Source organism: Dromiciops gliroides, chromosome 4 (assembly GCF_019393635.1).
Source record: "Dromiciops gliroides isolate mDroGli1 chromosome 4, mDroGli1.pri, whole genome shotgun sequence".
NCBI classification, from domain to species: Eukaryota; Metazoa; Chordata; class Mammalia; order Microbiotheria; family Microbiotheriidae; genus Dromiciops; species Dromiciops gliroides.
In genome coordinates, this window is record NC_057864.1 from 278605293 (window position 1) to 278616198 (window position 10906).

Here is a 10906-nt window from a genome sequence, read left to right on the forward strand (position 1 = left end):
GGTTTTTCATTTCCTTCTGCAGCTCATTTTAGAGATGAGGAATTGTGTCAAATGGGGTTAAATGGCTTGTCTAAGGTCACACAGCCAGTAAGTTTCTGAAGTAAGATTTGAACTCATGAAAATGAGTCTTCCTGCCTCCAGGCCCAACACACTATCCACTGCACCATCTACCTTCCCTTTAGGTGCTTAACACATGCCTGTTTATTGTTTGCTTGGCATAATGGAAAGAGTACTATTTAAGAAGTCAAACAATCCACAAAAACCCAGAATTGTTTGATCTCTGTCAGAGCCACCTGTTAGCTAACTAAACTATCCCAGGAAGTAATCATAAGCTTCTTGGCCAGGACCAGAATCACCTGACCAAGATCTAAAGCTCTCATTCTATGAACATTCTTGGATGATCCCAGAGCTGCACCCACAGCTACCTGGTATATATAGCTCAAGTCTTCCATACTGATTTAGAGCCTCCCACCACAGAGTTCTGCCAAAAGCCATCTGACCCTGAATTTCCAACATGGCCCATGTCTACCTGGCCTGGGTCAGACAAGAGGACATAAGATGAGTATAGCCTCACGACTTGACATCTGACCAATTTGATCCAAACATCTGGCCCAAGCTCCTCGATATCTCTGCTCTCAGGCCTCTGATCTATGATAAGAGAACTTGCTGACACTAAAAGGAAACCAAATAGATTCACTGTAATGACCAATATGGGTCTTACAGAACAGATGATCAAATACACTTCCATCTTTTTAACAATGAGATAGACAAAAATTGGTGCAGAATTGTACATCCTGCCTGATGTAGTAATTTGTTGACAAGGGATATTGTAGTGTTAGAATTAGAGTTCATGGGAAAATGACTAATTTTTAAAAGGGCCTCGATAAAACATTTAAAATAAATAAAAATAAATCAAATCTAAGGAAGAGGGGAGACAGACACAGAGACACAGGGAGAGACAGAGACACAGACACAGCTATTTACTGTAAGATATGAGGTAATTTGTTAACAATAAAGTTGCAAAGGGTACAAAGGGGGAAAGTTGGGGCTGATGAAAAGGAGGCTGAGCAAAACTGAAATGACAGTATGATGAGATATAATGAGGTAGTTTTTAACCTTATCAGATGGGAACTTTATATCTTAAGGATTAGGAGAGAACTTGATGGGTGTTTACTGGGCATACAACTAGGTGGATTTGAATCTGTACCCTTCTGGGTCTTATGATGACAGAGTAGAAAAAAGTGTTATTATCAGTAATGAATTCTCTTAAAAATAAAAATCTTCTCTATAATCTACTTCTTTCAGTCTGCCTTGCTCTACCCTTACTTTCTTTCCTTCACTCCCTTGAGCTTATAATTAACCAGTTCAGGTAGATACTCTTTCTGGTTCTCTTATTCCTGTTCTTGCTTTCTGGCCAGAAATTCTGAGCATCTTTTCTTCCCAGATTGATTCTTTTATGAAGGCAAACTAGGCTCCCTTTCACCTCAATTCTTACCTAGTCTTTAATTACTGAATGATCACGACATCACCTTCCTAATGTCATTGGTCATCCTTGAGAACAGCAACAACAATTTCTGTTTCTTTTCTGGTTAATCCTCAATTCTTGGTCATACACCACCATCGACTTTCTCTGCTCCTACTCTCTTGATACTGAACATTGCTAGACATGCAACCATATTCACTGACTCTTCTACAAATTCTTGTTACCTAATTGCAACTAGTACCTCACTGTGTGCTATAGTGTTTAGCCCACAACCTTCTCTTTCCTTGATGCTACCATGATGTGCCTGATGCTCAACTGATAATCTTATTTCCTGAGAAAATGTTGAGAACAAAGACCATAAGCAAATGATTCTTCTTCTTCCTCTTCCAAAATATAAAACCTCTTAGTTTGGGGGCAGTGAAAAGGATGCTGTCTAGAATTAGAGCAACTGGGATCAAATTCCCATTTTGCTAATTACTACCTGTATGAATTTGAGAAAGTCCCTTAACCTCTTTGAGCCTCAGTTTCCTTTATTTGTATGGGTTGTACTATGTGAATTCTAATGTCTCTTCTAGCATTGGATCTAGGATCCTATGAAGATGTTCCTGTATCTGAACACTTTTTTTAAAATTGTCAATACCAGTGCCTTTATTTGTGTCTTTGATCACAATTCATCCTGTGTCTCTAAAGGAGCTTACCCAAATGATCATTCCCTCTTTATCTGTCTCTTACATTAAATCCTTCTCTGTCTATTGGCTCCTTCTCTGCTTCCCAAACATATAAACTAAACAAGTCTTCCCAATTTCTCAAAATCCTTGAAGTTACTTTATTATCCCATAAGTTATTCTATACCTTTCCTCTTTTTAAATGCCAATTTCTCAGAGGTGGATTTATATTCACTGCTTCCCCTTCCTCATCATCCATTCATTTCTCAAAACCTTGAAATCTAGCTTCCAACTTCACCATTTCACTGAAATTCCTCTCCTAGACATTGCGATTTATCTCTTAACTGTTGAATCTGATCATCTTTTTTTTTTTTTTTTCTGTCCTTACATGCCATGGTTTCTCTGTAGCTTTTGATATTTGACTCTCTTTTCTTACATGGCAAGAGTTCTTAGACTGGTATCAATGAACTTGTTTTCAAAAATATCTGTTTTGATATCCATATTTCAACATAATTGGTTTCCTTTGTAATTCCATGTATTTTCTTTTATGCATTTAAAAATATTGTTCCGAGAAAAGATTCATAGGTTTCACCAGACTGTCAAAAGGGTGTATCAGAGAAAAAATGAATGACTACAGGGGAGTATCTTCTTCCTTGGCTTTCATGAAATTCCTGTTTTCCTGGTTCTTTCCTATCTGTCTGACTTTCTTCTCAGTCTCCTTTTCTAGATCATTATCCCATAGTCTCTTCCCTAACCATGCATATCTAAGGCTCTCTCCTGGGCCCTCTTCTCTATATATCTTATCTCCTTTTAGGGATCTCTTCAGCTCCCATGGGTTCAATTATCAGTTATATAAAGAGGCTTGAAATCACATTTTCCACTTTTACACAACTAGTTTTCAATGCCTAGAATGACCTCCCTCCTCATCTCTCCCTCTCAGAATTCTAATCTTATTTCAAAGCTCAGTATAAGATGCTTCAAGGGGAGACAGGGAATCAGAGAATCTTGTTACATGAGGAATGTTAGTGAATGTTCTCTGAGAGGGGTCTGCAAGAATTGTAGATGAATACTACATCTACATCAGATTGGGGATTATGATTCAGGCCATCCATATGGATTTTTTTTTTTGAGAGGGATAAGACTGAATGGGTTTACCTTATCTGTAGATAATATAATCCTCATTTTGCAAATGGAGAAAGTGAATCACAGAGTTTAAAGGGTTCAGTAACTATACTAAAAAGCTACTCTAAGATTGAGACAGAACTCTGACTTTGATCCTCTTATTACCTTCCCAGCATTCCTTCCACAGGCTTTCCTGGAGAACAAATCTGATTTGAAATGAAAGATAAATACAAACACATATTTACTATTCATTAGAAGAACTCAGTGAATAGGGGAAATGCCAATGGGTGTGGAGAAAGTTTTTATGGTTTTAGGAAGTTATTATGCAGATTTTTTAAATTAAAATTTTAAAGTCAACTTGAAACACTCTTCACGGATTTCTTTCCTTCCTTTTTAACTTTCTTTTCCCCTCTTCTTTCATTCCTTCCTTCTTTCCCTTTTTTCTTTCTTCCATATTTATTGATCTCCTTCTAGATATTGATGTGTATATGAAGGAGACATGAAGCAACATTCCTGTCCTCTGGTAACTTATCTACATAGAAAAGACTAGTCCAGGAAACAGTTAAATCACAAAGCGGCAGAGTATGTAATGAAGTGCCACAGTGGATGATTTCAGCAGACATTAGATACTGGGCCCAGAGACAGGGGACATCAGTGAGGGCTGGAGAATACCACTGGAGCTTTTTGGAGGAGCTCATTCTTGAGTGGTTCCTGGAAAGGTCAGATTTGAATAGATGAAGGCGAGGGAGAAGGATACTTCTCCCAGATTTTCTGAACCAACTGTCTTTATAAGGAATATTTCTTAAGTTCCCCAAGTCTAAATGCTTTTTTTCATTCAATGAATGGATCTAAGTATTTGTGAGAAAATGCTACATGCCATTGTCCTCTTCTTCTCCTAGGGGATAACTGTCATGATATGCAAAGGGAGAATTTATGTTTTCATTTTTATAAAGTGCAAATTCAGCAGAGTGGACTCAAGTCTTATGTACATGCAAAAACTCCCTGTGGGGAAAATACCATTCAAATGTAAAATTATTTTGAAATATTTTAAACTGCATATCACTGATTATAAAATGCAAGCAAATGATATTGCTACAACTCTTTGCTGATCCTAAGACCCACCAGGAATATGTTGTAAATGAGTAACACAGAGAAAGAGGCTTTCAACCCACAAACTGTGTCTCATTGGTATTATAAGCTTCACTCCAGCTGCTTTTGTTTAAAACACACACACACACACACACACACACACACACACACACACACACACACACATACTTCAAAAAAATCTATGTAACTATACTCCATACATAGAATTCAATTACTGAGCACATTAGTTCTGATTTTGACAAATAGCTGTATTCTGATAATTACTTTTCAGAGTCTACTGGAGATGTCTGAGAATACAGACCTACTTTTGTAAGATTCCATGACATTAAAAATGAACCCAGAGGTCTCTGGAGGAAACAAAGAATAGCCTACAAACTATACATTTTGTTCTATATTTACAAACTTAAAACATTAACGGAGAACCTGCTTATTGATGTTAATGTTTTTCCTTGAATACAAACAAGGTGACTCTTTAGATTTTAATTTAATTATGCTTGATCCCTAATTATAGGAACTAAATAAACAGATAAGCTGTATGCTTGGAAGCACTTATCTCTTCTTCAGAATTGAAAATGTGCTTGTCCTTGTCACGGTGGGGATTCAAATATGGGACCGTGTCATATTATGTTGATACCACTGCTTTACTGATTCTTAGCACAATCCCTTGTTCTGGCTCTTTTTGAGGAGAACTATAGTTGGAAGGTGAAATATAACAGAACTAAAGTCATTAGGTTGTTTTTCAGCCCATAACATGTTCTATCAAATAAAATACAACTCCTTCCTCATTATAAATTCCCTCCTCGGCCAAAGATCTTAGATAGGCAACAAGATGCTGTCATGGTTAGAGCACTGGGCCTGGAGTCAGGAGGATGTGATTTCAAATTTAGCCTCACTGAACAGCTGTGTGACCTTGGGTAAGTTTACTTACTGTTTGCCTTAGTTTCCTCAAAGGTAAAATGGGGATAATAATAGTATCTACTCCACAAAGTAGTTATGAGGATTAAATGAGATAATATTTGTAGTGTTTAGCATAGTCCCTGGCACATAGAAGGTACTCTATAAATGCTAGCTATCTTAAGTATCATTTTATTATTGATAGTAATATAGTACCAATGCACAATCTGAATAATTCTGGGATCTCATCTTTATGGTTACTCAGTCACAAGTTTAGATCATAACTCCTCTATGCTTTCATGTAACCTGAGTCCCAAATTTGTAATTTTCTCCTTATTTGTGGACCTCAATGCCCCACATCTTTATGAGGGATAGGGCAGAGTTGGTAAGAGAGAGGAGAATTCTTGAGGTTTTTTTTTTTTCATTCTCTTCATTCTCTGCAGTCACTTCAGGTGCTTCTGGCTTCCATCTTTGAGAGAAAAGATGGATGATGGCAACCTGATTTCAGGCTGAAAGACTGAAAAGGGCAAAGATTCTGGGAAGAAGCTTTCATGAAAGGAAATGGCAGGTTACATCATGTTCCTATCCCTACCTTGTTACACCAGAGATTTCTGGGAATTTCTCCTTTGGCTGAGATCTGGGACTCTCTCTCTCTCTCTTTCTCTCTCTCCATCAAGCTGAATTCTCTTGTTCCCAATGGGACAGCTCTTTCACTCTGTATGTATTCTCTTATGTATGCTTCCTCTGATTTCTTTTTTACTATTGACTTGGATGAGTGGGCGTCTTTGCTACTTGTTATATATATTCATTATAGAATTTGGTTTTTGATGGGAGAGACAAGTCTTGAATATAAAGCTTGGGTCCTCCTTTCCCTACTAATAAATTGCAAGCAGGAGTTTGACTTTATTCTGAAAACTATATTCTCTAGTCTAAAGATATAATTCTACCTTGATAACTCCTCTTGCTGAAGAGACCAGAGGGGCCAAGATTCTGTCTGCAATCTCCTGCTTCATATTGTAGCAAAAATGAAAGACTCCCTTGATGAAGATTGAGGGAAGAAGAAGTTAGAGATGTCAATTCTCTCTCCTTTTATGCAACATGACAACACCCTTATGCTACATATAGGGGACAGCTTCACTACATTCATATTTACTTATAAATCATAGGATCACTTTAGACCTAAAAAGGATTATGTACCCTTTCTATGAAGGAAAAAAATGCAGAAAAAGAACAAAATGAATTTGTTAGAAGGTACTTCTCAAAACCATTCAGAGGACTACTTATTTTCAAATCTCATCTATGTCACTTACTATTTGTGTGACCATGGGCAAGTCACAACATTTCTGAGCCCATTTTCTCATCTGAAAAGGTATAGAGGTAGTAGTGGGTGGTTTCTAAGCTTTCTTCTAGTCAAAATCCATGACTATGTCTATGAAATCTGATAAAATTATTGTAAAAGGCAAATATTATTTCCTGGTTGAGTAACAATGTTTTTATTCAATTAATTTGAATTAGTAAAAAAACTTGACATTTATCATTGCCCTAACTCAAAGTGTGAAAACCCTGGGTGGTATTAAATAGCTCTAATTGTTACTCTAAATTTAGGCTTAGAACATTGAGACATTTTAAAGTGACAATGGGAAGGGACTATAACCTAAAAGAATAATAAGCTATGTTGCTACTTATTATCCAGAGAAGGTGATCATCCTTAGGATCAGTCACACACAATCATGAGTTTAGGATTGGTTTGTAACCTTCAGTTTCTATCATGTTGTCTGTTCTTCCAAATGATATCTTACCAATATTTGTTCCCGTTTGGTATGTCAAATGTTTGTTTTTAGCTATTCCTTGAACTTGTCCATTTGCTTCCTGCCTCCTTACTTTTGTGCATGCTACCCTCACATGCTTAGAGTATATTTTCTCATTATCTCTGCCTATTAAAATCCTTTGGTTACTTTAAGGCTAATTCAAGTGCCTTATCTTTCATGAAATATTTTTTGTTCCCAACTCTCTGATTTTTTGTAATCTGGTATTCCTCAAATCATTTTGTATTTATTTATCTTCATGAAGGTTGTAGCTTTTCCCATGGGCAGTGATTGGTTTGTTTTTGTTTTTATGTCTTGGAATTCCCAGAATCTGATACCTACCCTTACATAGAATAGGCATTTAATATATGCCTGTGTAATTGTTGAAATTATTTTCCTCAAATGGAGACCAGAAATTCCTGATTCATATTGTGCTTTCTGTTGCAAATAACAATTTCCTAGTACATTGGAATAATGATTTTCAGTGTTTCTTGATTGTACTTTAGAAGCTTAATTCTTGTATATTTGTCTTGCATCTGTTTCTGAACAATAATTGCTTAGCAATTCATTCATTCTTCTCGAAGGCAGGAAATGTTTTCATTTTTTTGCATTTGTATTTCTGTCACATTAGGTATTTAATAAATGAGTGTCAAATTGAAAACAACTTTTTAGAATTTACTATGTGCAAGGCATTGTGCTATCTGGCTAAAGTGCATTCTATCATGTAACCTGCCCAATGCTAAAGACACAAAAACAGAATTAATCTTTGAGGGTAGGAGAATTTGATATGTAAATATATTCTATAAATTAGGATAGTGGAAGATTATTTCCTGACCATGATGGTCAGTGTAGGTCCAGCCCTATCTCACCAGGTTATTGTGGCCAAACATCTTTAAAAACAAAAAGTGCTAAATAAAAAGGAACTAAATAAAAGTGAGGAAGAACATAGCTTAGTGGGAAGAGACTACCTGAAGTCTAGGGTTTGGGGTTTGAATTCTAGGTCTGATACTACATATCTATCTCAAGGGCTTTATCAAACTTTAAAAAATTGAGAAGAATTGACTATTATCTCATTGTCCCTAGAAAGAAGTGCATGTATCATTTCATGAAACCCTCTCATTTTAAACATGAGAAAATTGAGATACAAGAGATTAAATGCTATAATAAGGTGACTCAAGTTATGAATAGCAAAGCTAGGATTGAAATGCCAGTCGATTGACCCTAAATATAGTGCTACTTTTTTCGTGACAGCACACTGACTCTATGCTGTTTTCCTCCTCAGCAAACCAGGCAGGCTCCATTGAGCATTATTTTCCCTCCTGAATATAAAAGATTCACATTTAAATAATTATTTTTAAATCTCTTAAATTAATTAATTAAATATTATTTTAGCATGTTTGGAAGGATGGAGTTACCAGGTATGTATTAACTTTTCCAATCTGTTCCAGCATAAAATATTTTCAGGAAAAGGACTAATAAACAAAGTGAAATGAGAAATAGGAGTCCAAAGAAGTAGCTAGCATGATGTGAGTGCTTTGGAGGAGGGAGAAGGGAGCTACCACCCTGGTTGCACACTGCCATTAATCACATGCTAATATCAAGATTTTGAGTGGCCACTTTAATGACTTTTGATGGGAATAGAGAGGAAGTGGAAAGGTAAGCATTTAGTCTCATAATGCTTCCTCAATGGTGTAAAAGTTTATCCCCACACCAGCATCAAGGTTTTTTTTTATTACATTATCAATCATGGCAGCAAAGAGAAGTTTGAAGAGTACAAGACACATTCTATACTCTGAAATGAGAAATGGATCCAACAGTATACCATCCATGCTGAATTCCACTGTGATTGCATCATATAGCTGATTCACAGTGTTAGTGAACAGAGCTATAAGACTAAAGAACAAATGCAAACTGGACACGACATCTTCTCCTTGCTATTCAGAGGTCATTTTCTTGTCCTTCCTCCCTGTACTCTCTATTAAAGAGAAAAGAAATGATAGTATTCAGTGGAGCAGAGGTGTTATGACTAACCTGGCAGAGAAATGCTATACTATCTTACAGGGCAGTGAATCTATCCCATTGAGGGTAAATTGAATAGGCCATTCATTCAGTTATACCCCCTGTAAATGGAGGGTACCAGACATATTGCTTTCTTCTCAGCAAACCTGAACCATACACAGATCTGGTTCCATTTGGTTTCAGAGAACATTATTATTAAAATGATTTTTAGGGTTCAAAAATAAGCTAAAAACAAAATCATGATCCAAATCCAAAAGATATTATGAGTTATAACTAGTCAATAACTATTATCCACTTGAGAATCTATCTTTATTACTTAGCATATGTACTATTGCTAATATAGGGAAGCTAGGTAGTGTAGTAGATAGAGTGCTGGTCATGGATTCAGGAAGACCTGAGTTCAAATTTGACTTTGGACACTTACTATTTTGTGTCTCTGGATAAGTCATTTAATCCTGTTTGCTTCAGTTTCTTCATTTGTAACATGAACTGGAGAGGGAAATGGCAAACTACCCTGGTATCTTTGCCAAAAAACCCCAACCCAAATGGGATCATAAAGAGTTGGACATGACCGAAAAATGGCTGAACAACATAGGAATTATAGATGATCATATTGTTCATAGCCAACAATATTGTCATTTCCCCTGTGATGATGTCAGGATAGTATTACCTAGAATTCTCACTTTTCCTCTCAACCTTTTAAAAATAGAAAGAGATGATAATAACTTCATCCTCAAAATAAATGATGATGCACATAGAATTTGCTTGGTTTAGCTGAAAGACCCCTAGATAAAACACATACTTGCATTTTGATCTAGCTTTGCTCTTTTTTTTTTTGGTGAGGCAATTGGGGTTAAGTGACTTGCCCAGGGTCACACAGCTAGTAAGTTAAGTGTCTGAGGCCAGATTTGAACTTAGACCTTTTATCTGGTATCTGTAACACGTACTCTCTGCAGAGGCTCTCCCTTTGCAAGACAAATGTCAAAGCGTCGGTTCATGAAGAAAGAAAAAAAATCGCCCCTCTGGACAAAACTTTCCTCTCTTCCTTTTCTGTATTGTTGTTAGCATATTATTAGTCAGCAAAAGTTATTATATTCTTTTTACTGTTCCATCAAGGAAACATTCCATTTCTTGAGGAAGCAAAGGGGGGAAATGTGGTAAAATATGAAAGTTTTTAACAGTCGGTTAGGATAACTGAAAGACGCCAGTTTTTCAAGGACCACCCTTTTGGGGAGGAGATGAACAGTCCGCCTGCTGCGCATGTCAGACTGCCTGCCGGGTACAGTCCGCCTGCTGCGCATGTCAGATTGCCTGCCGGGTTTTTTGACTTCCGGGGTGGAGAGAACGAGAGTAGCCTTTTTGCCGGCTTGGGGGGACTCCTGGCGGTGCGGCACAGACAGTCTGACTCACTCCAAAGGTGGCCTTTTCGGTTTGGTGAGTTTTTATAAGGAATATAGACTAAGCCTAGATTTAAGACGATTTGTACTGTATTTCTATTTTCCTATCCTTCTAATCAACAACACCTTATATACAATAAAGGCTCTATCTAGAAAGCCAGAAGCTTCTTCCATTTACTAGTCTGGGAGATAAATTAAGGGAAAAGTTAAGTAGGGGAGATTTATGATCTAATATCCAATTTTAAATCTCACACTGGTCAAATCAGGTTACACAGCAAGTCAAATCAAACTAGATTTTATTGAACAGTATGTTGAGGCAAATAACAAGGAAAAATGCTCTACCCTGCCTCTTTAAACTGAGGCATATTCTACCACAGAGTCCCAAAACACTGGTGAGAGAAGAAACATTTC